General features: G+C 40.0%; 1 protein-coding gene and 1 long non-coding RNA gene across 3 annotated transcripts in view; both read right to left on the bottom strand.

The window, feature by feature from the left end:
* LOC127448282 (uncharacterized) overlaps window positions 1-27,468 on the bottom strand; it is a 384,406-nt gene that overhangs the window by 298,099 nt on the left and 58,839 nt on the right. The window lies entirely within an intron of this gene.
* Window positions 1-27,468, bottom strand: part of LOC127448295 (uncharacterized) — a 51,322-nt gene that overhangs the window by 2,418 nt on the left and 21,436 nt on the right. The window lies entirely within an intron of this gene.

Below are 27,468 nucleotides of genomic sequence, written 5' to 3'. Positions count from 1 at the left end.
CAAAAGACAAAAATAAGAAACTAAATTTTTCTAAAAGAAAATTAAGCCTATTTTTAGTATCATTAAGATTTTTTTTTCATGACACATTATTTTCATGACAATTAAGCACATTATCCCCCAAATTCTCATTATTGTAATGATAAATCATAATATTAATAACAATAATAATAATTTAAAAAGTATTTATACATCATGGCAGTATTGTTTTTGTACTGCCTTTAATTTACGCTCGTTTAAATAATAATAAAAAAAGCTTTGTAATATTGTATTTTTTATTGTATTTTTTATTTTAATTCTAAAGACAAAACAAACACGAAAAAGGGTTATTTAAAGAATTCAAATAAAAACATTTTTTACAATGCAAAATATTTAATGGTTAAGATAGACTTTTCTTTATACAAAACATAATTCCTTTTTTTTCTGTTTTAATTTTGTGGTGAAATGTGAGCGGGACATGTTTTCGTTGCAACCTGGTCTTCTAGTGAAAACATGACTCTATGTACATTTTTACAAAACGTATACGTTTTTCCAGGTACAATTGAACACTAGAGGCGCTACAACATCTGTGTGTTTTATTCTCTTTCACTCAAATCTTGACTTTAATGGCAGATTATGACTTTATAAACACTTATTATTCTCTCTGTTACTCAGAATCTGCTATTTTATGATATCGACACACTTTTACTCTAACACATCTTTTGAAAAACAATAAAATGTAATGCTTGTATAACAGACTCACCTACATATATACACTTATTCCAGAATGAATAGCTTGCATGGTAGCTCACCTGATAGGGCACTGGACTTAGAGTCGGTGGACTGTGGTTTAAATCCAGCCATGAAGTCAATCCAACACATGACATTACAGAGTCATACAAGCAACACGATATTATGTGGTTGCTTAAGAAAGTGAGCTTTTTAAGTTTAGGCTTTGATTTGGTAAGAATCAAAGAAATATATATATATATATACAGTGCATCCGGAAAGTATTCACAGCGCTTCACTTTTTCCACATTTTGTTATGTTACAGCTTTATTCCAAAATAGATTAAATTCATTATTTTCCTCAAAATTCTACAAACAATACCCCATAATGACAACGTGAAAGAAGTTTGTTTGAAATCTTTGCAAATTTATTAAAAATAAAAACCGAAAAAAATCACATGTACATAAGTATTCACAGCCTTTGCCATGACACTCAAAATTGAGCTCAGGTGCATCCTGTTTCCACTGATCATCCTTGAGATGTTTCTACAACTTGATTGGAGTCCACCTGTGGTAAATTCAGTTGATTGGACATGATTTGGAAAGGCACACACCTGTCTATATAAGGTCCCACAGTTAACAGTGCATGTCAGAGCACAAACCAAGCCATGAAGTCCAAGGAATTGTCTGTAGACCTCTGAGACAGGATTGTATTGAGGCACAGATCTGTGGAAGGGTACAGAAACATTTCTGCTGCGTGAAAGGTCCCAATGAGCACAGTGGCCTCCATCATCCATAAATGGAAGAAGTTTGGAACCACCAGGACTCTTCCTAGAGCTGGCCGCCCGGCCAAACTGAGCGATCGGGGGAGAAGGGCCTTAGTCAGGGAGGTGACCAAGAACCCGATGGTCACTCTGACAGAGCTCCAGCGTTTCTCTGTGGAGAGAGGAGAACCTTCCAGAAGAACAACAATCTCTGCAGCACTCCACCAATCAGGTCTGTATGGTAGAGTGGCCAGACGGAAGCCACTCCTCAGTAAAAGGCACATGACAGCCCGCCTGGAGTTTACCAAAAGGCACCTGAAGGACTCTCAGACCATGAGAAACAAAGATTGAACTCTTTGGCCTGAATGGCAAGCGTCATGTCTGGAGGAAACCAGGCACTGCTCATCACCTGGCCAATACCATCCCTACAGTGAAGCATGGTGGTGGCAGCATCATGCTGTGGGGATGTTTTTCAGTGGCAGGAACTGGGAGACTAGTCAGGATCGAGGGAAAGATGAATGCAGCAATGTACAGAGACATCCTTGATGAAAACCTGCTCAAGAGCGCTCTGGACCTCAGACTGGGGTGAAGGTTCATCTTCCAACAGGACAACGACCCTAAGCACACAGCCAAGACAACAAAGGAGTGGCTCCGGGACAACTCTGTGAATGTCCTTGAGTGGCCCAGCCAGAGCCCAGACTTGAACCCGATTGAACATCTCTGGAGAGATCTGAAAATGGCTGTGCACCGACGCTCCCCATCCAACCTGATGGAGCTTGAGAGGTCCTGCAAAGAAGAATGGGAGAAACTGCCCAAAAATAGGTGTGCCAAGCTTGTAGCATCATATTCAAAAAGACTTGAGGCTGTAATTGGTGCCAAAGGTGCTTCAACAAAGTATTGAGCAAAGGCTGTGAATACTTATGTACATGTGATTTTTTTCGTTTTTTATTTTTAATACATTTGCAAAGATTTCAAACAAACTTCTTTCATGTTGTAATTATGGGGTATTGTTTGTAGAATTTTGAGGAAAATAATGAATTTAATCCATTTTGGAATAATGCTGTAACATAACAAAATGTGGAAAAAGTGAAGCGCTGTGAATACTTTCCGGATGCACTGTACACAACGTCACTTGGACCCATCATTCAGGCACATGGTTTCTCTTACCACTGCTACGCTGATGACACGCAACTCTACTTGTCTTTCCAACCCAGTGACACCACAGTGACTGCTCGAATTTCTGCCTGCCTGGCAGACATCTCGGCCTGGATGAAGGAACACCACCTGCAACTCAACCCAACCAAGACTGAACTGCTTGTCTTTCCAGCAAACCCTGCTGTTGAACACAACATCACCATGCAGCTGGGTGCAACTACAGTAATGCCTTCCAAAAAGGTCAGAAATCTAGGGGTAACCATCGACAACAAACTAAATTTCACAGACCACATCTCAAAGACCACACGATCATATAGATTTACACTTTACAATATCAGGACGATAAGACCCTTCCTCTCTGAACATGCCACACAACGTCTTGTTCAGTCACTTGTCATAACTAGACTGGACTACTGTAACACTCTCATTGCAGGCCTCCCTGCATGGGCAATTAGACCCCTGCAAATGATCCAGAATGCAGCAGCATGTCTGGTCTTTAATGAACCAAAGAGAGCATGTTACACCACTCCTTGTCTCTCTCCACTGGCTGCCGATTGATGTACATATCGAATTCAAGGCTCTGATGCCGGCATACAGAACAGTCACTAGGTCTACTCCAACATACCTAAAATCATTTATGCAGAGCTACGCACCCACTAGAAGCCTGCGGTCGGCTAAGGAACATCGCCTTGTTGTACCAACACAAAGAGGCACCAAAACACTTTCCCGGACTTTCAGCTTCATCATACCACGTTGGTGGAATAACCTTCCCAAAAACACATCTTTTCCATGAGCACTTAACCAGTAATTAAAAAAATAAAAAAAATAATTCTTGTTGCACATTAATCTGTTTTGAATACTATTCTGATGCTAGAGAAACTTTGTAATATGGCACTGTCTCCTTAAGCATGATTCGCTTATGTCTTCCTCTTTTGTAAGTTGCTTTGGATAAAAGCGTCTGCCAAATGAATAAATGTAAATGTAAATGTAAATTTGTCTTGGTGACAGGAGCTTCCAGTACACAACAATACAAAAACAGCAACAAGACTTTTAAAAATAATTAAAATGGAATAAAAAATAGATAAATAAATACACAATAGACAATATATATACATACATACATATATATATATACATATATACTGTATGTATATATATATATATATATACACACACACACATACACATACACACACACACACACACACACACACACACACATATATATATATATACATACATACAGACATACACACATACATACATGCATGTATACACACACACATACACATATGTAGTGCAAATCTAAATACAAATCGTTATGTACAGTGCAAGGGAATGTAATGGCAGAAGAGGTTGGATGTGTTGGATAATATAAAAAGACTAAGCTGTGTATTGTACATCAATTATTGCTCAAAGGGGCAGTTTTAACTGTTCATGAGATGGATAGCCAGGGGGAAAAAACTGTTCCTGTGCCTGACGGTTCTGGTGCTCAGAGCTCTGAAGTGCCGGCCAGAAGGCAACAGTTCAAAAAGGTATTGGGCAGGGTGAGTGGGATCCAGAGTCTTTTTCTTCACTCTGGAAGTGTATAGTTCTTGAAGGGAGGGCAGGAGGCAACCAATAATCCTCTCAGCAGTCCGAACTGTTCTTTGTAGTCTTCTGATGTCTGATTTCATAGCTGAACCAAACCAGACAGTTATTGAAGTGCAGAGGACAGACTCAATGACCGCTGAGTAGAACTGTATCAGCACCGCCTGTGGCAGGTTGAACTTCCTCAACTGGCGAAGGAAGTACAACCTCTGCTGCGCCTTTTTCGCAGTGGAGTCAATGTGGGTCTCCCACTTCAGGTCCTGTGAGATGGTAGTGCCCAGGAATCTGAATAACTCCACTGCTGCCACAGTGCTGTTTAGAATGGTGAGGGGGGACAGTGTTGGGGGGTTCCTCCAAAAGTCCACAATCATTTCCACCGTTTTGAGTGTGTTCAGCTCCAGGTTGTTTTGACTGCACCAGACAGCCAGCTGTTCAACCTCCCTTCTGTATGCAGACTCATTGTCATCTCGGATGAAGCCGATGACAGTAGTGTCGTCTGCAAACTTCAGGAGCTTGACAGAGGGGTCCTTGGCGATGCAGTCGCTGGTGTAGAGGGAGAAGAGTAGTGGGAAGAGCACACATCCCTGGGGGGCACCAGTGCAGATTGTACAGGTGCTAGAAGTGAATTTACCCTGTCTCACAAGCTGCTGCCTGTCTGTCAGAAAGCTGGTAATCCACTGACAGATAGACGTGGGAACAGAGTGTTGGTGTAATTTAGTCCAGAGAATAGCTGGGATGATGGTGTTGAAAGCCAAACTGAAGTCCACAAAAAGGATCCTTGCATATGTCCCTGGGCTATCCAGATGTTGCAGGATATGATGCAATCCCATGTTGACTGCATCATCCACAGACCTGTTTGCTTGATAAGCAAATTGAAGGGGATCTAGAAAGGGTCCAGTGATGTCCTTCAGGTGGGCCAACACCAGTCTCTCAAATGACTTCATGACCACAGACATCAAGGCGACAGGTCTGTAGTCATTAAGTCCTGTGAGTTTTGGTTTCTTTGGGATGGGGATGATAGTGGAATGTTTGAAGCAGCATGGGACTTCACACTGCTCCAGTGATCTATTGAAGATCTGTGTGAAGATGGGGGCCAGCTGGTTAGAACAGGATCTAAGACATGCAGGTGAAACCCCATCTGGGCTCTGTGCTTTCATTATCCTTTGTTTTCAAAAGATGTGGCTCATATCATCTTAACAGATTTTAAGTGCAGGTTGAGTAGCATGAGGTGGGAGGAGGGGGGTTGCAGGAGGTGTTGGTGTTTGTGTGAAGTGAAGGTCAGAGTGGGTGTGGGGTGTGAGATTGGGCCTTACAAATCTGCAGTAGAACACATTCAGGTCGTCAGCCAGTTGTTGGTCCACCACAGGGTTGGGGGTAGGAGTCCTGTAATTTGTGAGTTGTTTCATGCCACTCCACACTGATGCAGGGTCGTTAGCTGAAAACTTGTTTTTCAGCTTCTCAAAGTATCTTCTTTTAGCCACTCTGATTCCCTTATTCAGTGTGTTCCTGGCCTGACTGTACAAGACTTTATCCCCAACTCTGTAAGCATCCTCTTTAGCCTGATGAAGCTGCCTGAGCTCTGCTGTAAACCATGGTTTGTCATTGTAAAATGTTAAATAAGTCCTAGTAGGAATGCACATATCCTCACAGAAGCTGATATATGATGTTACAGTATCTGTGAGCTCGTCCAGGTCGGTGGCTGCAGCCTCAAAAACACTCCAATCAGTGCAGTCAAAGCAGGCTTGTAGTTCCCACTCTGCTTCATTGGTTCATCTCTTTATAGTCCTTACTACTGGCTTGGTTGATTTAAATTTCTGCCTGTAGGTTGGAAGAAGATGAACCAGACAGTGATCAGATAGTCCCAAAGCTGCTCTAGGAACAGAGCGATATGCATCCTTTATTGTTGTGTAGCAATGATCCAGTATATTTCTGTCTCTGGTGGGGCATGTAATGTGCTGTTTGTATTTGGGCAGTTCACGTGTGAGATTTGCTTTGTTAAAATCCCCAAGAATAATAATAACTGAGTCCGGGTATTGTTGTTCTGTGTCTGTGATTTGATCAGCCAGCTGTTGCAGCGCGGCATTCAAACATGCGTTTGGCGCGATATACACACACACCAGAATAAACGAGGAAAACTCCTGCAGCGAGTAGAAAGGCTTACAGTTAATAAAGAGCACTTCCAAATTAGGACAGCACATCCTCTTTAACGTTGTTACATCTGTACACCAACTTCCATTGATATAAAAGCATGTTCCACCGCCTCTCGTTTTCTCCGATAACTCCGCGATGCGATCCGCTCTGAACAGCTGGAAGCCCGGCAGATGTAACTTGCTGTCTGGAATGGCTTCACTCAGCCAGGTTTCTGTGAAGCACAAGGCAGCAGAGGTTGAAAAGTCCTTGTTTGTGCAGGTGAGGAGATGTAGTTCGTCCGTTTTGTTAGGGAGAGAGCAGAGATTCGCTAGATGAATGCTCGGCAGCATTGTTCGAAAGCCCCGCCAACGGAGTTTGACCAGCGTGCCTGCTTGTCTCCCTCGCCTGCGTCTCATAGCGCATTTAAACAACACAGCCACGCCTCCGACAAAAATGTCAAACAAAACATCCGAATATTCAAAATCCGGGAAAAGATTGTCTGGTATATGCTGTCGAATGTTCAGCAGTTCGTCTCTGGTAAAACTGACTGGAAAAAGATGACTAAACACAGCACAAACAAACAAAAACAACAAAACAATAGGAGCGCTCCACACCGAGGCGGCCATACGCAGCGCCATCATGATGTACTCATGATGTACTTTAAAGTGATTGTTCACCCAAAAATGTAAATTCAGTCATTGTTTACTCACCCCTGTGTTGTTATAACCCTATATGACTTTCTTTCTTTTTCTGAACACAAATGGAGAAATTGTGAATAAATGTTGTGCTCCGTGATGTGCAATGGCAGAATATATGTGGTGCAATGGCAGTAAATGGTGACCATCTCTTCAAGCTTCAAAAGCACGCAAAAGCATAATTCAGAAAATAAATTACTCCATGAGACTCATGATTGATATGAAAGCATACGGTGAGGTTTGGTAAGAAACAAACTGAAATCGAATGTATTATTTAGAGAAACCGTTGATCTCCTGTGTGCGTTCATGATGACTGCACGAGAGCAACAGTACGCTGTACCCGCACTTGACATTGTGGCGTTCAAGCAAAAACTAGTTTGTTTATCTAAAAACAGATCCTCCACAGCGATAGAAACGACAGTACACAACACAGCTGCACACAAACCAGAGAAAGAAACAAGAGAGCAACGGTCGGTCAACAGTTTCACTAAATAATACATTAGATTTCAGTTTGATTCTTCAAACCTCATCGTATGTTTTCAGAACGATCGGTTCTTTTTTAATTGTCATATTTTGGGGGTGAGATTCACTCGCTCACCGAAAAGGAAGTGACATTGAAAATATTTAGAAAGTATGCCCTTATAAAGGTCTTGTTACTTTACGTTCTACAAATGCAAAAAACAAAACAAAACAAAAACAAACATTATTTCTGTGTTTGTGTTTTTATAACACATTAAAGGTGGATATGTGTGACAAACGCTTCATGAACGATGTATATTTTCTTTCAGGTTTTTTTCTGCTGTGTAAACGAGCAGCCGTATGATTAATGCTGCAGTGGTTTGAGGGAAAACGCCTCACAAAGGTTAAAGGAAGTGCCCTAAATGATTACTCATACAAAAGAAATGCCTCCTCACATCAGCGTTGTCAAACTATAATGAGTACCAGCGGCAAAAACATTTTAGAGATGCAACAAATAACCGTGAATCTTCAAGCGCAGAGAATAAAACACTGTATTGTGATGTGAGGTGCTGCAGCTGTGGGAAATAATAAATTAAATTAATTCATTAAATCCTTTTCAGATTAGCCGAATGATCAAATCTGGAATGCTCAGAAGAGGAGCAAATAAAAGCAGTCAGCTGCTGATAGATCTTCTGTACTTTTTGGGATTTTTGGAGCAGAAGTGTGCAGTTTTGGCCGTTTCTTAGCATGAGTATCAGCTTCTCCGGGTCTGTAGAACTTGGAGGAGTTTTAAATGATTTATTCCATTTAATTACATTTCACACAAATGAGAATATTCTGAGTGCCAGGTACAGTTTCTGTAATCAACACAATTAATTACTTATGTAATAAAAACGTTTGCATCTGAATCATATAATCACTTAATTCCACAGTGCATCACTAAGGTGAATCTGATCAAACCTGTCAAGAACATGCACAGCTCATATCTGACCACAAATTAAGAAATGAAAGAAATAAGAAATTATATGTTGCATAATGAAATTATTCTATGGACTGCCTTATTTTAATGACAATTAAAGGAATATTCCAGGTTCAATACAAGTAAAGCTCAATCAACAGCATTTATGGTATAATGTTGATTACCACAAAAATTAATTTCGACTCGTTCCTCCTTTTCTTTAAATAAAGCACAAATCTGTGTTCCAGTGAGACACTTACAATGGAAGTCAATGGGGTCAATTTTTGGAGGGTTTAAAGGCAGAAATGTGACGCTTATAATATTATAAAAGCATTTACATTAATTCCTCTATTACAAATTGTGTATTATTTGAGCTGTAAAGTTGTTTAAATCATAATTTTAAGGTTTTAGGTTTACAGCATTACGTCGTCATGGCAACAAAGTTGTGAAATTGGCTATAACTTTCCACAGATGTGGTTAGTAAGTGATTTTATGACAGTAAAATCATGTTAACACACATATTGTTTATGTCTTGTGTCTATACTTTTGAAACAGTGAGTATTTTAATGTTTACAGATTGACCCCATTGACTTCCATTGTAAGTGTCTCACTGGAACACACATTTGTGCTTTTTTTTTTTTTTTTTTAAAGTAAAGGAGGGACGAGTTGAAATTAATTTATGTGCTAATCAACATTATGCCACAAATGCTGTCGACCCTTGGTTACTGTTCATTACAGGCCGACACCAAATTTGACTGGGATAGGGTAATCGTACACTATATTGCCAAAAGTATTCGCTCACCCATCCAAATAATTGAATTCAGGTGTTCCAATCACTTCCATGGCCACAGGTGTATAAAATGAAGCACCTAGGCATGCAGACTGCTTCTACAAACATTTGTGAAAGAATGGGCCGCTCTCAGGAGCTCAGTGAATTCCAGCGTGGTACTGTGATAGGATGCCACCTGTGCAACAAGTCCAGTCGTGAAATTTCCTCGCTACTAAATATTCCACAGTCAACTGTCAGTGGTATTATAACAAAGTGGAAGCGATTGGGAATGACAGCAACTCAACCACGAAGTGGTAGGCCACGTAAAATGACAGAGCGGGGTCAGCGGATGCTGAGGCGCATAGTGCGCAGAGGTCGCCAACTTTCTGCAGAGTCAATCGCTACAGACCTCCAAAGTTCATGTGGCCTTCAGATTAGCTCAAGAACAGTGCGTAGAGAGCTTCATGGAATGGGTTTCCATGGCCGAGCAGCTGCATCCAAGCCATACATCACCAAGTGCAATGCAAAGCGTCGGATGCAGTGGTGTAAAGCACGCCGCCACTGGACTCTAGAGCAGTGGAGACGCGTTCTCTGGAGTGACGAATCACGCTTCTCCATCTGGCAATCTGATGGTTGAGTCTGGGTTTGGCGGTTGCCAGGAGAACGGTACTTGTCTGACTGCATTGTGCCAACTGTGAAGTTTGGTGGAGGGGGGATTATGGTGTGGGGTTGTTTTTCAGGAGCTGGGCTTGGCCCCTTAGTTCCAGTGAAAGGAACTCTGAATGCTTCAGCATACCAAAAGAGATTTTGGACAATTCCATGCTCCCAACTTTGTGGGAACAGTTTGGGGATGGCCCCTTCCTGTTCCAACATGACTGCGCACCAGTGCACAAAGCAAGGTCCATAAAGACATGGATGAGCGAGTTTGGTGTGGAAGAACTTGACTGGCCTGCACAGAGTCCTGACCTCAACCCGATAGAGCACCTTTGGGATAAATTAGAGCGAAGACTGCGAGCCAGGCCTTCTCGTCCAACATCATTGTCTGACCTCACAAATGCGCTTCTGGAAGAATGGTCAAAAATTCCCATAAACACACTCCTAAACCTTGTGGAAAGCCTTCCCAGAAGAGTTGAAGCTGTTATAGCTGCAAAGGGTGGGCCAACGTCATATTAAACCCTATAGATTAAGAATGGGATGTCACTTAAGTTCATATGCGTCTAAAGGCAGGTGAGCGAATACTTTTGGCAATATAGTGTATATTTAATTGATTTTTTATAAAGGAAATTAATTTAAATAAATTCAATATTTAAACTTTTGCATTTCATCTCAAATTTGTTTGTATTTAGACTTGATTTGTTTTGTTTTTTTATAACCATATTTTTTAAAATAAACATTTTATATAAATTTCACTTCTTTACCATAATCTTTGTTAATCTGACAAATTAAGGAAATATGAGATTGTGTCAGGCTTTTGGAGCATTTGCTGCCATCTGATAAAAAAATACATGACATGACATGAAATAACACTTAAAAGCCAATAGGGGGGCTGTAGTGATCTACTAATTTAGATGGGCTTAGTCTCTGTAATACAATGTTGAACCAAACTTAGTTTCGAGATGTAGTTTACAAGTTATGAATTTGGATATACTGTGTACTTAGACATCATCTAATAGACTATTATTTGACAGCTTTTTTTAAACACTTGTTTTGAAGTGTCAGTTTTTGCAATATTGCTACGTTATGCTTATTATTAATTTTTCAAAATTATTTAGTCATATTATTTATTTAGATCACAATTCAATAACTCACAGTACAAACAGCAATTATTAATTATTATTAAGTGCCACGCGAACATCGCTATTAATCCAAGGTTTCTGATTCGGATAGATCTGTATTGTTCTGGTCGGAACCACGTCCTCTACGTACGTTCTGATGAAACACGTTACGCTATCAGCGTAAAGCTCGATGTCGTCTTCAGAGGCGGACCGGAACATCTCCCAGTCTGTGTGATCAAAACAATCTTGTAGCGTAGAATCTGATTGGTCTGACCAGCACTGGATCGTTCTGAGGGTGGGTGCTTCCTGTTTCAGTTTCTGCCTGTAAGCGGGGAGAAGCAGAATGGAAGAGTGGTCCGATTTGCCAAATGGTGGGTGGGGGAGGGATTTGTAGCCATCCCGGAAGGGAGAGTAGCAATGGTCCAAAACCCGGTCCCCTCGTGTGTTGAAACTAATGTGCTGGTGGTATTTTGGTGCGACTGATTTTAAACTGGCTTTATTAAAGTCCCCGGTCACAATGAACACGGCCTCAGGGTGTGCGGTTTCCTGCTCACTTATAATCCCATACAGTTCCTTGAGTGCCCGGTCTGTGTCGGCTTGTGGGGGAATTTACACAGCTGTGATAATGATCGCTGTGAATTCCCTCGGTAGCCAGAATGGTCGACACAGAAGCATGAGAAATTCCAGATCAGGAGAGCAGAAAGACTTGATAGAATGTACGTTCCTCTGATCACACCAGGATTTGTTGATCATAAAACATACATCACCATCCTCTGCTTTTACCTGAGAGAGGAGGTGGTGTATATTTTATGATCAACAAATTCTGGTGTGTTGCAGTGGTTGATCAGGACCGTCCGACTCAGCTACGCGATTCAGTTCGCCAGGCGCCCGCCCAGGTTCAATGGCGTCCGCTTCACTTTGGTGAAAGGCAAGAATGCCGCTAGCCTGCATGCAGAGATTGCTACCCTTCTGTGGAAGGGTGCGATAGAGCCTGTCCCTCCAGCCGAGATGAAGAAAGGGTTTTACAGCCCCTACTTCATCGTACCAAAGAAAGTTGGTGGGTTGTGGCCAATCTTGGACCTGCGAGTACTGAACCGTGCTTTACACAAACTCCCGTTCAAGATGCTGATGCAAAAATGCATTCTAGCGAGCGTCTGGCATCAAGATTGGTTTGCGGCGGTAGTCCTGAAGGACGCGTACTTCCACGTCTCGGTTTTACCTCGACACAGACCCTTCCTGCGGTTTGCTTTCGTGGGCCGGGTGTATCAGTACAAGGTCCTCCCCTTTGGCCTGTCCTTGTCCCCTTGCGTCTTCACGAAGGTGGCAGAGGCAGCCCTTGCCCCGCTAAGGGAAGTAGGCATCCGCAACCTCAACTATCTCCATGACTGGCTAATCCTAGCTCACTCTCGGTATGTGTTGTGTGCGCACAGGGACCTGGTGCTAAACCTGGACATTTTCTTGGCATGAGATTCACCCAATTAGTATTTAAGACACCAAAGCTCAGGCCAAACTAACAAATGGCACTTTCATGATTATGAAATTTGGCTGTCAATTAATTGTCAAAGAAATAATTGTGATTATGATGATTATTTGTCTGTTGTAGGGCTTTCACGATTTTGACGATTAATTGTTTGCTGTGGGGCTCTCACAATTATGACGATTAATTGTCTGCTGTAGGGCTCTCATGATTATGACGATTAATTGTCTACTGTAGGGCTCTTACGAATATGATGATTAATTGTCTGCTGTAGGGCTCTCATGATTATGACGATTAATTGTCTGTTGTAGGGCTCTCATGACTATGACAATTATGACTATTAATTGTCTGTTGTAGGGCTCTCACAATTATGATGATTAATCGTCTGCTGTAGGGCTCTCACGATTATGATGATTAATCATCTGCTGTAGGGCTTTTATGATTATGATGATTAATTGTCTGCTGTAGGGCTCTCACAATTATGACGATTAATTGTCTGCTGTAGGGCTCTCACAATTATGACGATTAATTGTCTGCTGTAGGGCTCTCATGATTATGACAGTTATGACTATTAATTGTCAGTTGTAGGGCTCTCACAATTATGACGATTAATTGTCTGCTGTAGGGCTCTCACGATTATGATGATGATGAAGATTAATTGTCTGTTGTAGGGATTTTGTGATTATGATGATTAATTGTCTGTTGTAGGGATCTCATGATTATGACGATTAATTGTCTGTTGTAGGGATCTCATGATTATGAAGATTAATTGTCTGTTGTAAGGATTTCACAATTATGACGATTAATTGTCTGCTGTAGAGCTCTCACAATTATGACGATTAATTGTCTGCTGTAGGGCTCTCACAATTATGATGATTAATTGTCTGCTGTAGGGCTCTCACAATTATGACGATTAATTGTCTGCTGTAGGGCTCTCATGATTATGACGATTAATTGTCTGCTGTAGGGCTCTCACAATTATGACGATTAATTGTCTGCTGTAGGGCTCTCATGATTATGACAGTTATGACTATTAATTGTCAGTTGTATGGCTCTCACAATTATGACGATTAATTGTCTGCTGTAGGGCTCTCAAAATTATGATGATTAATTGTCTGCTGTAGGGCTCTCACGATTATGATGATGATGAAGATTAATTGTCTGTTGTAGGGCTTTCACAATTATGACAATTATGACGATTAATTGTCTGTTTTAGGGCTCTCACAATTATGACGATTAATTGTCTGTTTTAGGGCTCTCACAATTATGACGATTAATTGTCTGCTGTAGGGCTCTCACTATTATGACGATTAATTGTCTGATGTAGGGCTCTCACGATTATGATGATGATGAAGATTAATTGTCTGTTGAACGGCTCTCACGAGTATGACAATTATGATGATTAATTATCTGTTGTAGGGCTTTCACAATTATGACAATTATGACGATTAATTGTCTGTTTTAGGGCTTTCGTGATTATGACTATTAATTGTCTGTTGTAGGGATTTTGTGATTATGATGATTAATTGTCTGTTGTAGGGATCTCATGATTATGACGATTAATTGTCTGTTGTAGGGATCTCATGATTATGAAGATTAATTGTCTGTTGTAAGGATTTCGCGATTATGACGATTAATTGTCTGCTGTAGGGCTCTCACAATTATGACGATTAATTGTCTGCTGTAGGGCTCTCACAATTATGATGATTAATTGTCTGCTGTAGGGCTCTCACAATTATGACGATTAATTGTCTGCTGTAGGGCTCTCATGATTATGACAGTTATGACTATTAATTGTCAGTTGTATGGCTCTCACAATTATGACGATTAATTGTCTGCTGTAGGGCTCTCACAATTATGACGATTAATTGTCTGCTGTAGGGCTCTCACGATTATGATGATGATGAAGATTAATTGTCTGTTGTAGGGCTTTCACAATTATGACAATTATGACGATTAATTGTCTGTTTTAGGGCTCTCACAATTATGACGATTAATTGTCTGTTTTAGGGCTCTCACAATTATGACGATTAATTGTCTGCTGTAGGGCTCTCACTATTATGACGATTAATTGTCTGATGTAGGGCTCTCACGATTATGATGATGATGAAGATTAATTGTCTGTTGTACGGCTCTCACGAGTATGACAATTATGATGATTAATTATCTGTTGTAGGGCTTTCACAATTATGACAATTATGACGATTAATTGTCTGTTTTAGGGCTTTCGTGATTATGACGATTAATTGTCTGTTGTAGGGATCTCATGATTATGTCGATTAATTGTCTGCTGTAGGGCTCTCACAATTATGACGATTAATTGTCTGCTGTAGGGCTCTCACAATTATGACGATTAATTGTCTGCTGTAGGGCTCTCACGATTATGACGATTAATTGTCTGCTGTAGGGCTCTCACGATTATGATGATTAATCGTCTGCTGTAGGGCTCTCACAATTATGATGATTAATTGTCTGCTGTAGGGCTCTCACGATTATGACGATTAATTGTCTGCTGTAGGGCTCTCACGATTATGATGATTAATCGTCTGCTGTAGGGCTCTCACAATTATGATGATTAATTGTCTGCTGTAGGGCTCTCACGATTATGACGATTAATTGTCTGTTGTAGGGCTCTCACGATTATGACGATTAATCGTCTGCTGTAGGGCTTTTATGATTATGACGATTAATTGTCTGCTGTAGGGCTCTCACAATTATGACGATTAATTGTCTGCTGTAGGGCTCTCACGTTTATGACGATTAATTGTCTGCTGTAGGGCTCTCATGATTATGACAGTTATGACTATTAATTGTCAGTTGTATGGCTCTCACAATTATGATGATTAATTATCTGCTGTAGGGCTCTCACGATTATGATGATGATGAAGATTAATTGTCTGTTGTAGGGCTTTCACAATTATGACAATTATGACGATTAATTGTCTGTTTTAGGGCTCTCACAATTATGACAATTAATTGTCTGCTGTAGGGCTCTCACGATTATAACGATTATGATGATTGTCTGTTGTAGGGCTTTCAAGATTATGATGATGATGAATATTAATTGTCTGTTGTAGGGCTCTCACAATTATGATAATGAAGATTAATTGTCTGTTGTAGGGATTTCGCAATTATGACGATTAATTGTCTATTGTAGGGCTCTCATGATTATGACGATGATGATTAATTGTCTAAGGATTTCCCAATTATGACAATTAATTGTCTGTTTTAGGGTTTGATGATGATGATGATTAATTGTCTCTTGTAGGGCTCTCACTGTTATGACGATTAATTGTCTTTTGTAAGGATTTCGCAATTATGACGATTAATTGTCTGTTTTAGGGCTCTCACAATTTTGACGATGATGAAGGTTAATTGCCTGTTGAAGGGCTTTCACTATTATTTTGATATAACCACGGTTAGATCAAATAGCCACAATCAGATAACAGGCCTACTAACAAACAATGCTATCTTCTTTGTGGAAAGAAAGAATCTATGGCTCCAACCAGCTCATGTTATAACCCTATGACAAAATCACTAAAACATATTCACTCTCAAAAAGGTCAATCGCTCTAAATGACCTTGAAAATTAATTTCAATTTAGAAATGCAGTATTATAGAGCACATAAAACTGCAATGCAGTATTCATTAACCTCAAGACATCCACCATGCAAATGGCAAACACACCCTGAGGACAGACAATCCCCTCACGATCCGGTTAGACCATATCGTGAGAGAAAACACTGTCCTCCATGCAATAAAAGCGCCCATGTGCGTGTTACGAGAGGGAGTGGAGCGACCGCTGAGAGAGTGTCAGTGAATAGTCTAGCGTTTCAGGCCTGAGGGGAAGCGTTAACCTCATTCACACTTTACACAGTCAAAACCAGAGAGAAGCCTTCAGGGAAACATGAAATAAATAGCTAGAACGCCAGAGAACTGACCCGCTTACAAACAAGCTCTCTGACGTCAAAATTGATGGCCAGAGTGATCAGTGGAGCTGGTGTAAAGTTCAGTCTCCTCGTGTAAAAATATATTTCTGCATTGTTTTCTTTCTTTTATCTGATTTCAGAAACAGGTTTACACTTGTCAGATGATCTAGAATGATGTATATACAAACAGATCAAGATATCTTTAGACAAGGGCCTACCTGTTAATATACCTACATTTATGTAAAATGATTTTGACGTGGCTCGTTGTCGCAGCAGTTTCCTGGTCAAATGAACACTAGAGGTGCTACAACAACAATGACTTTTATTCACTTTCAAATCACAAGTAAAACGGCAGATTATCAGTTTATAAACACTCACTTTTCATCTGTTCCTCACACAATGCTATCTTATGACATATAAACACTTTTACTATAGTGCATGACTCATTTTAACGTTTGCATTACATAACCAACTACATTTACAAGCTTGTTCGAGTGTGATCAAACTGCTCAACTTTTATGCCAGGGGTTTTCAAAGTGTTAAACAGTAAGCCCCTCCACCTCACAAAATTTACAATACATTTTTATTGTATTTATTTATTTATCTTTTGATTTTACTTGGGGAATTTATCATAATTCTCCGCACCTCCCCTGACATGCCCTGGCGCCACACTGGGGAGGCACACCTCCCAGTTTGAAAAGCGTGGTTTTATGCCATTCAATGTGGTCAACTTAACATTTTAAACAGTGAGAACATACCATGTCAAGTTTGTTCTTGAAAGTAAAACGTACAGACTTTTGAGCATGCTCAGTTTGATCACTGAGGAAGCCATTTGTGGCAGAATAATTCCCTCCTGCTTTTCATTGCCACTAATGTGCAATAACACCCTATGCTCAACTTTAACATCTTGTCTAGATAGCATCTGGCCCCTCTCATCTAGGCCGGCCCGTGCTAAACCCTCCAGCCCCTGGCTATATGATGTTCTACGTGAACATCGCTCTGAACTCAGAATGGTGGAGTAGAAATGGCGCAAATCAAACTACAGACCTGTCTCTCTCCTCCCATTCATAGCAAAAACACTTGAACGAGTCGTGTCCAACCAAGTCTCATGTGAGACTCCCAGAACAACCTGCTAGACAACAACCAGTCTGGCTTCAAAAGCAGACACTCTACAGAAACTGCACTGCTGTTTGTTACTGAAGCTCTGAGACTGGCAAGAGCTTTATCCTAATTGTCTGTTCTCATTCTGCTGGATCTGTCGGCTGCATTTGACACTGTAAACCACCAGATACTCCTGTCAACCCTCACGGCAAAGGGCATCACAGTAACTGTGCTCCGCAGGTTTGAGTCTTATCTCACAGGTATGTCCTTCAGGGTGTCTTGGAGGGGAGTGGTGTCTAAGTCTCACCAACTAGCTACTGGGTAACCTCAGGGTTCAGTTCTTGGGCCCCTCCTCTTCTCCATATGCATGTCATCTCTGGGATCTGTCATTCAGGCACATGGCTTTTCCTACCATTGCTACGCTGATGACACACAACTCCACCTCTCATTCCAGCGTGACGATCCTACGGTATCTGCACGGATCTCAGCCTGCCTGGTAGACATCTCGTGTTGGATGAAAAAACATTCCCTCCAACTCAACCTCGCTAAAACTGAGCTTCTTGTGACTCCAACGAGCCCAGCAGTTCAGCACAATTTCACCATTCAACTAGACTTTCAACAATCACACCATCCAAGACAGCCAGAAATCTTGGGGTTGTGTTTGACGATCAGTTAAACTTCACGGAACACATCACAAGGACTGCCCAATCATGCAGATTTGCTCTGTACAACATTAGGAAAATCAAGCCCTTCCTATCTGAGCATGCCATACAACTCCTCATCCATGCGCTTGTGCTATCCAGGCTGGACTACTGCAATGGTCTTTTGGCAGGCCTTCCTGCATGTACAGTCAAAACTCTGCAAATGATCCAGAATGCAGCAGTGCGATTGGTCTTCAACAAGCCTAAAAGGGCGCATGTCATGCCTCTCTTCATCAAATTGCAATGGCTGCCAATGGTTGCTCGTGTTAAGTTCAAGGCACTAATGCTTGCTTACAGAACAACCACCGGCTCTGCACCCCCTAATCTACACTCAATACTTCAGGTCTCCATGCTCTCCAGAAGTTTGCGTTCTGCGGGTAAACGGCGCCTCGTAGCGCCATCTCAAAGAAGCAAAAAAATCACTGTCCAGGACTTTCACTTCAACGGTTCCTCGCTGGTGAAATGACCTGCCAAACTCCACCCGAGCGGCTGGTTCTCTAACATCCTTCAAAAGCATCTAAAGACACAGCTCTTCCGTGAGCACTTGACCAATCCCTTAAGTGCACTGTCGTCTTTTTATTAAAAAAAAAGTCTCTCGTCCTCCTTTCTAGGGGTACTTCTCAAAACAATTTTGAAACTTGTATCACATCACTTGTGTTACTACTGCCTACATGTGATTGGCTTCTGTTGTTCTACTCATTCTACTGCTAAATGAATAAATGTAAATGTAAATATAAACTGTTAGTTTGCCATTATATTTTGACAAGAAATATTTTCTTATTTAATATAATGTATTTATGTTATTTAAATATTGTTAAATAATATTTTCATCAGAATGTTGGACTGCTGTATTGACCTTATTAGTTGACAACATAATGCACAATAACTGCATGTCTATTTAGTGGATTTTCTGTGGAAATTTTGTGAACTTCAGTGAAGTGGAAACTTCATGTTTACTGTTTTAAGTCTATTAAGGGCAGGGCTCCCACGGACAAGGAAAATGAGGAAATATCAGGGAATTTAAAATGTGAGATTTTGATATTTCAGTCAAAAGATGTGTGAAATTATTGCATTTGCCACTGAGCATGCCAATTGGAGAAGCAATCTGTGTGGAGGCAATACCCATAATCCCTTGTGCTTGGATTTATTTGTGTGTGTTTGGCCAAAGCATGTCGATATACAGGTATGAGAACATGTAATTGTTGTTTAGAATTAATAGATGCTTTTTGTTTTTTGTGTTTTAATGATGTCTTGCTGTAAAAAGTTTTTTGTGTTTATCTGAAATCACCATCAGGGTGATTAGTGTTTGCTTTGGTAAAGTTTCTTCAGTTTTCAAGTTGACTTAACTTTAAGGAAGTTAGTGGTGTTGATCACATATACTGCTATTTAGGTCAGCTCAAATAAAAAATATTCTGGTAGGGCTGTCACGTGAACTTAATAGGAAATGAAAATCTGCTTAACAAAGAATATATTGTTCAAAATTAAAAAATGCAAGCTTGTTGAACTTGGGTTGAACTTAAATTGTTAAATTGATACAACTAATTTGCCTTCAGTTCAGAAAACTCAAAGTCAAAAAAACTCAAAGCTGGTTACCTTAATTTTTTTATTTTTCTCAACTTATGATTTTATACAGTGTGAAATAGAGTTCTGCATTCCCACAGAACTCCCACGGGACCCGATTCGATTTCTTGCGATGTGGGATTACATTTTCGAGTTGAAGGCGGGAGCGGACAGTACTTCCATGAGATGTGGACGGGAGCAGGCGGTCAGAAAAAAGCCTGAAAAATCAGATGTAGATACTTTATCTTTCTTTTACATTTTATTAATTAATTAATGCAATATATATATATATATATATATATATATATATATATATATATATATATATATATATATATATAATGTTGTTGTTTTTTGTTTTTTTTTGTTTTTTTTACAATGTAAAATAAAAGTAGTTACAGCACATGCATTAAATTATCCAATATTTTGAGCAGGCAGGCAGTCAATGGGGCTTTAGAAGAATGGCAGAGCAAAGTATGGGCACACTGTGTCATCAGAGGATGTGTAACTCGGACTAGAAAATGGTCAATTTAGTGTTAAGAAACCAACCTCAAGCAAGTCAGATGGGCATCATGTCACACGTCATCTCATAATGGCAATAACTGAAAAATAAAACATTCTTTGTGTATACTTGTTAACTTTTTGAATGGCTTTTGGCCTGTGTGAAAAACAAATTCAGTGGGAGCGTTCGGATGGGGGATGGAAAATATTTTTGTACTTCAAAACAAAATTTGCTCTTCTGTTTTTCCAGTTAAAACACAGCCTTTTAGGGTTTAGTAATTGCACAAGGCCATATTGCAATTTTAATTCAACCAATCATGTAGCATTAATGGAAATCATACCGATGTCTCAGAAGTCAAAGTCTGTTGGTTTCAAAGCGTTTTGGATGGTGTCTCACATTGTGTAGCCTACAGGTAACTGTCACGTCCGTTTATGGCGGTATGTCCGCATTAACGTGAGAACAAGACAGAAAAAAAAAAAGAATATTACATGTTCTTAGGAGTGCCCTACGCAGTTTTCTGGCTCGATAAATATCTCAATATTTATGTATTTGCTCTGAAATAACGTAATAGGAAACTTCTAGTTTTTTTTTTTTTTTTTCAATCAGAGGAACCATCATTTCAATCAAACAGCCATTGCAGTCAAGATGTAGTTCAAAATGTTTAATGCAAGAAGTAAAATAAAGTACAACTTTAGTTAAAAAATAATAATGCCATGTTTTCAATACAGTTTTGCACTAATTGAACACAATGAAGAAGAGTATTTCATTATTTTCATTTATATGCACAAATATAACAATATTAATTACAACATTAAAATTGGCACTTTCAGTCTTGTAATTTGGAACTTCCCAGGAGGACTTAAAGACCCAATGAATTCACTTGACAAAAGCTACTTTCTTTCCTGTGTTAATGTATTTCCTGTTGAAACAGGAAGTTTTGATGGGACATATCAAGGGACTCGTCCCTGTTTTTAAAAGTAGCCAAAAGCCTTTAGTTTACAGCCCAGCCACAAACATGATTTTACTACTTGCTAGATGAAAGCAACTGAAATTAGTCACTTTCACACATACAGCCTTTTCCGGAATAACGTCATTTTTCCATTAAGAGGTCATGTGCGAACAGGACCAGTTAGTTGTAACATTATCAGAAAAGTTTCATACCTCATAGCAGCAGATGTGAATCTTGTGAGAACTGGACAGATACTGACAGTGTTTACATGCACACCAATATTATGATGACTAGCAAAACTCATTCAAGCTTATTCAAAAAGTCTGACAACGCAAGAAAACTTTGAAGCGGGTTATTCTTTTGACTTCGATGTCAAAATGTAAACAGGCATGTGCACAGCACTTGCATGCATTTGATAAACGGACAAAGATGCCTTCTTCTGGAACAATGCATAAGACCAAAAGCCTTCAGAGTTTAAGAGCATCTTGTTGCTGAAGTGTGAATGGTTGCGAAACGGATAAAAGACAGAACGCCGTTGCATGTGTCAATAGCAGATGTGGTTCATTTAACAGAAAAGGCAATCAGGCAATTTACTGCAATTTAACTGGCTTCATGTGTGAAAGTGGCTATTGGTGGGAAGGAACATTCTCATTCTATTCACTCTCTTAGCTGCTTCAATGAAATCCATGACATTAGTGCATTTAGTCAAAGACAAGCGGAGTACTAGAGAGTCTACTCTGCTTGTATCCATTTATCAGCTGTGACCTGGACGATGTCTCATTTTGTCTCGAGTCGAGCAAACGGATCCACAGAGTGAATTTGCAAAGCACACTGAGGGTGCAGGGCTAACACTGGCATGGGGAGCGATGTGTCCGCAAGCACGTCACATGTTCTGTCTGCTGGATGAACTCACTGCAGTGATGATAGAGCTGCGTCTCAGCGGATGCCGGCAGAAATGAGATGATAGATGCGGCACGCGTGAGTCAGCCAGTATGCAATTTAGCGATGCACAACACGGCCGTGGAGATGACAAGCTTCAGTGAGCACAAGTAGAGCTGTGTTTAGAAATGGGACACTAGTATAGTGCTTACTGCTCACTGTACAGAATACTGTAAACTGTATGTGAAACAGAACGCATTGTGCAATGACAAAGGTTATGTTCGGAATTGCATATTACCATACTACTCTTACTACTGCTGCAGGATTTTGTACCTTGTTTGGGTGTTTCTGTAACTTCAGGCTCTTTCATGCGCAAGGGGGATGATTTTTATTAAAGCTAACAGATTTAAGCTTTTTTCTTTTTGTTAAATAAAGGTCTCATTATCATTATTTATTTTTGGTATGTATTTTATTTATTTACCTGTTTTATGAATAGTTTTGACTGTTCTAGCCTTCAGACCCAGACTTTCAATATTAAACTATGAAAATACATTATAAAATACAAATTATTTAAACAAAGAGTGAAATAAGCAAACCATTTCAATATTTATTGCGTAAAAATTATTTCTATAAATGTTTCAAAAATTACGACTTTCCGGGCATGCTGAGTGACTCCAGCCAGAGTCTCCTAAGCAACCAAATTGGCCCGGTTGCTAGGGAGGATAGAGTCACATGGGGTAACCTCCTCGTGGTTGCTATAATGTGGTTCTCGCTCTCGGTGGGGCGCATGGTGAGTCGTGCGTAGATGCCGCGGTGGATGGCGTGGGCCTCCACACGTGCTATGTCTCCGTGGTAACGCGCTCAACGTGCCATGTGATAAGATGCGTGGATTGACGGTCTCAGACGTGGAGGCAACTGAGATTCGTCCTCCGCCACCCGGATTGAGTCTAGTCACTACGCCACCACGAGGACTTAGAGCGCATTGGGAATTGGGCATTTCAAATTGGGGAGAAAATAAACAAAACAATTACGACTTTCCCACAAGTTGTGGCGTCATTTCCAGCACACCAAACAATTTTGCCCCTCATAAAGTTTTGTTCAAAAGTTAGTGTACTTGTAAACCAAGTGGACAAAAGTGTCAGTGAAGAGCATGAAATATGAGACAAAACAAAGAAAAATCAAGGGAAATATCACTTGTGAGCAGAAGACTTTTATTGGCAAATAAAATGCAAAATATATGATGCAAAAAGTGTGAAAATATTTAATTGTATGTATTTAGAATGCATCAAATGTTAGCTATGAAATTAGCCTTAGTAATATAAAAGAATTGGCCATTTTGTATGAAAAGCGTTACAAATGTCATTTCCATCAGCGTCATTTCCAGCACAGAATTCTATTAAACACAAAACAGAATTTGAGATGTGCTGGAAATGAATTTTCATAAATCTCCTGTGACTCATGAATACACACTGATGGACATTGTTAGGAGACACATAAATTCAACCTGTGTGAATGTGAAATGTGTTTTAACCAGATTTTACTTTCTAGAAGTCCACAGAGATAAAAGTGCCTGAAGTTGAAGAAACACACATTTATTCTATACTACACACAGCCCAGGCCATTCTGAGAGAAAAGTAGAAATGTTTGCATTTAGGACGGACTTAAGGAGTTTGTCCACAGGGTAAAAGCAAATAATCCAATCAATAGCGCAGTCATCTAATTTATTTCACAGTGACTTGCATTATTATTCTGGCCCATGAATAAGAAGCTTGGCTAAATCTGGATAGCATACGGCAGTTTGTATACGTGACATTTACTAAGGCAGAGAGCAGTATGACATCAGCAGACTGCCGGTGAGGTGCAGTCTTCAATAATGCGACTCCCACCACCGTCACGCTGACAATATTGAGGAAATGCTTTCTACTGGATCACGAGAGGCATGCAGTAAAAATATCCTCTCCGCTGAACAGGAGATCCATCTTACTGTGCTCAAACTGTTTCCATTTAACTCTCCAGTGTGTGTCAGTTGAAAGAAATCAAAAGTGTGTTCCCTCTGGGCTTTCTTCATGTATTATATTCCGAACTCTGCTGCTGTTGAGACCAATTCAGAAATGTCAGAGATTTTTGTAACTGTGGAAAGCTTTGCAACGAAGAAATTGTCAACAGCTTGGAGAAAAATTCACTGCTGAGCCACTAATGTCCTGAAAGTCAACATGAAATCAAAATTCCCTTTATTTACATTCTTAATAAGTGTTTCTGCTTTTATTGTTTACAATTTATCAGTGCACTTATTTATTTAAAATTTTTTGGGGGGTGCAATTTGGGGGTAATTCCTAACGTTCTCTTTAGGTTGTATTTTTTATTACCATAAACTAACATTCCCAATTCCCAGAACATTGCAGAGAGGTTTTCAGTGACAACCTAAAAACAACTAAACCGAAAGTTCCCTAATATTTATTTGTATGTTTTATTTTCACAACCCTAAACTAACATTCCCAAAACATTGTAGGGATGATTTAGTGTGACAACCTAAAAAGAACGTATACAGAATGTTCCCTAATGGTTGTTTTAGGTTTTATTTTTATAAACATAAACTAACATTTCCAGAACATTGCAAAGAAGTTTTTGTGTGGAAACCTTAAAAGAACTTAAACAGAACGTTCTGTAATGTTTTATTTTTAGGTTGTATTTTCAGAACCATAAACTAACGTTTCCAGAATGTTGCAGATAGGTTTTTTTGTGTGACAACCTTAAAATAACTTAAACAGAATGTCAGATTGAGGTCAGAGCTTTGTGATGGCCACTCCAATACCTTGACTTTGTTGTCCTTAAGCCATTTTGCCACAACTTTGGAGATATGCTTGGGGTCATTGTCCATTTGGAAGACCCATTTGCGACCGAGCTTTAACTTTCTGGCTGATGTCTTGAGATGTTGCTTCAATATATCCACATAATTTTCCTTCCTCATGATGCCATCTATTTTGTGAAGAGCACCAGTCCCTCCTGCAGCAAAGCACCCCCACAACATGATGCTGCCACCCCCATGCTTCACGGTTGGGATGGTGTTCTTCAGCTTGAAAGCCTCACCCTTTTACCTCCAAACATAACGATGGTCATTATGGCCAAACAGTTCAATTTTTGGTTCATCAGACCAGAAAGTAAAGATCTCCAAAAAGTAAGATCTTTGTCCCCATGTGCACTTGCAAACTGTAGTCTGGCTTTTTATGGTGGTTTTGGAGCATTGGCTTCTTCCTGGCTGAGCAGCCTTTCAGGTTATGTCAATATAGGACTTGTTTTACTGTGGATATAGATACTTGTCTACCTGTTTCCTCGAGCGTCTTCACAAGGTCCTTTGCTGTTGTTCTGGGATTGACTTTTCGCACCAAACTACGTTCATCTCTAGGAGACAGAATGCGTCTCCTTCCTGAGTGGTATGATGGCTGTGTGGTCCCATGGTGTTTATACTTGTGTACTATTGTTTGTACAGATGAACGTGGTACCTTCAGGCATTTAGAAATTGCTCTCAAGGATGAACCAGACTTGTGGAGGTTCACAATTGTTTTCTGAGGTCTTGGCTGATTTCTTTTGATTTTCCCATGATGTCAAGCAAAGAGGCACTGAGTTTGAAGGTAGGCCTTAAAATACATCCACAAGTACACCTCCAATTCAGTACACCTCCTATCAGAAGCTAATTGGCTAATTGTCTAAAGGCTTGACAACAATTTCTGAAATTTTCCAAACTGCTTAAAGGCACAGTAAACTTAGTGTATGTAAACTTCTGACCCACTGGAATTGTGATATAGTCAATTAAAAGTGAAACAATCTGACTGTAAACAATTGTTGGAAAAATAACTCGTGTCATGCACAAAGTAGATGTCCTAAACGACTTGCCAAAACTATAGTTTGCTAATAACAAATCTGTGGAGTGATTAAAAAATGAGTTTTAATGACTTCAACTTAATTGTATGTAAACTTCTGACTTCAACTGTACCTCAAAATGCAATAACTTGCTCCACCTCTGGCTGACATCATCATGCCCTCCTATTTTTAAACCACCTGTCATATAGGGACACTTTTCATCATTTAGGCCTAATCAATTTCTGACGGATAAAATCAAGTCCCGCCCCAAAACATTTTTCCCCCCAAGTTTCACTTGGTCCATGTGGACTATTTTAAAAATTCTTTGTACTTCTTGTAATTAAGTCATCTATTTTAATATATTTTTTTACATACACATGTTGCATAAAAGCCATTGACAGGCAGTATAAAGCAATCGATTGATTCATGCACTAGTCAATATTCAACATCAGGAAAAGAATACCCTTCCTCTCTCAACATGCCACACAACTGCTTGTTCAGTCACTTGTCATATCTAGACTGGACTACTGTAACGCTCTCATTGCAGGCCTCCCTGCATGTGCAATTAGTCCTCTGCAAATGATCCAGAATGCAGCGGCACGTCTCGTCTTTAATGAACCAAAGAGAGTGCATGTTACACCACTCCTTGTCTGTCTTCACTGGCTGCCGGTTGATGCACGTATCAAATTCAAGGCTCTGATGCTGGCATACTAAACAGTCACTGGGTCTGCTCCAGCATACCTAAAATCATTTCTGCAGAGCTACGTTCTCACCAGAAGCCTGCAGTCTGCAAATGAGCGGTGCCTTGTGTACCAACACAAAGAGGCACCAAAACACTCTCCTGGACTTTTGGCTTCACTGTACCTCGATGGTGAATCAACCTTCCCAACTCCATCTGTGAAGCAAATGTAGGTGTTGTTGCAGATGTTATATGTTCATTTGGAAATGAGGGCTGACACAGATTAATCCAGAAAATGCTCTTATCCAGATTTATTTAAATATAATAATTTTACTTTTACAAATGACCCGCCAACAACGTGTTTTACATTTTTATTTGATTATTTTGATAAAATTCCTTTTAAAAGAACTCAAAAACACTACTTCCATAGGCTGTCATTGTAAAATAGCAAACACATGTCAAAGTGATGGTGGCATGCCAACAGTAGCTAAGGCAGGATTGGTCAGAAGTGCTTTTAAGGCGGGGCTTAGCGAAGGGTCAATTCAGCAAGTAGCAAGTATTCCATTATAAACACCGCCAAAGAGACAACAATGTCAGCTTGTGTTTACCTCTTAAAAACTTGTGTTTAGTTGAAGAGACAGCCCGTTACTGAGACATAATAATGGTTTGCAAACAGTATAACAGCTGTGCAACTTATAACTACATCCTTGACCTTCTCTTGACCTTGTCACTTGTTACTTCAACACAATAATCATTTCATTGCAGCTTGCGAACATTAGCATTCATTCCGCATCGCTAAAGAAGAACGACTCACAGCACAACACGAAAACTGTC

The sequence above is a fragment of the Myxocyprinus asiaticus genome, chromosome 11 (assembly GCF_019703515.2).
Source record: "Myxocyprinus asiaticus isolate MX2 ecotype Aquarium Trade chromosome 11, UBuf_Myxa_2, whole genome shotgun sequence".
NCBI classification, from domain to species: Eukaryota; Metazoa; Chordata; class Actinopteri; order Cypriniformes; family Catostomidae; genus Myxocyprinus; species Myxocyprinus asiaticus.
Note: the sequence above shows the minus strand (reverse complement) of the source record. Positions and strands in the feature narration are given on the sequence as shown.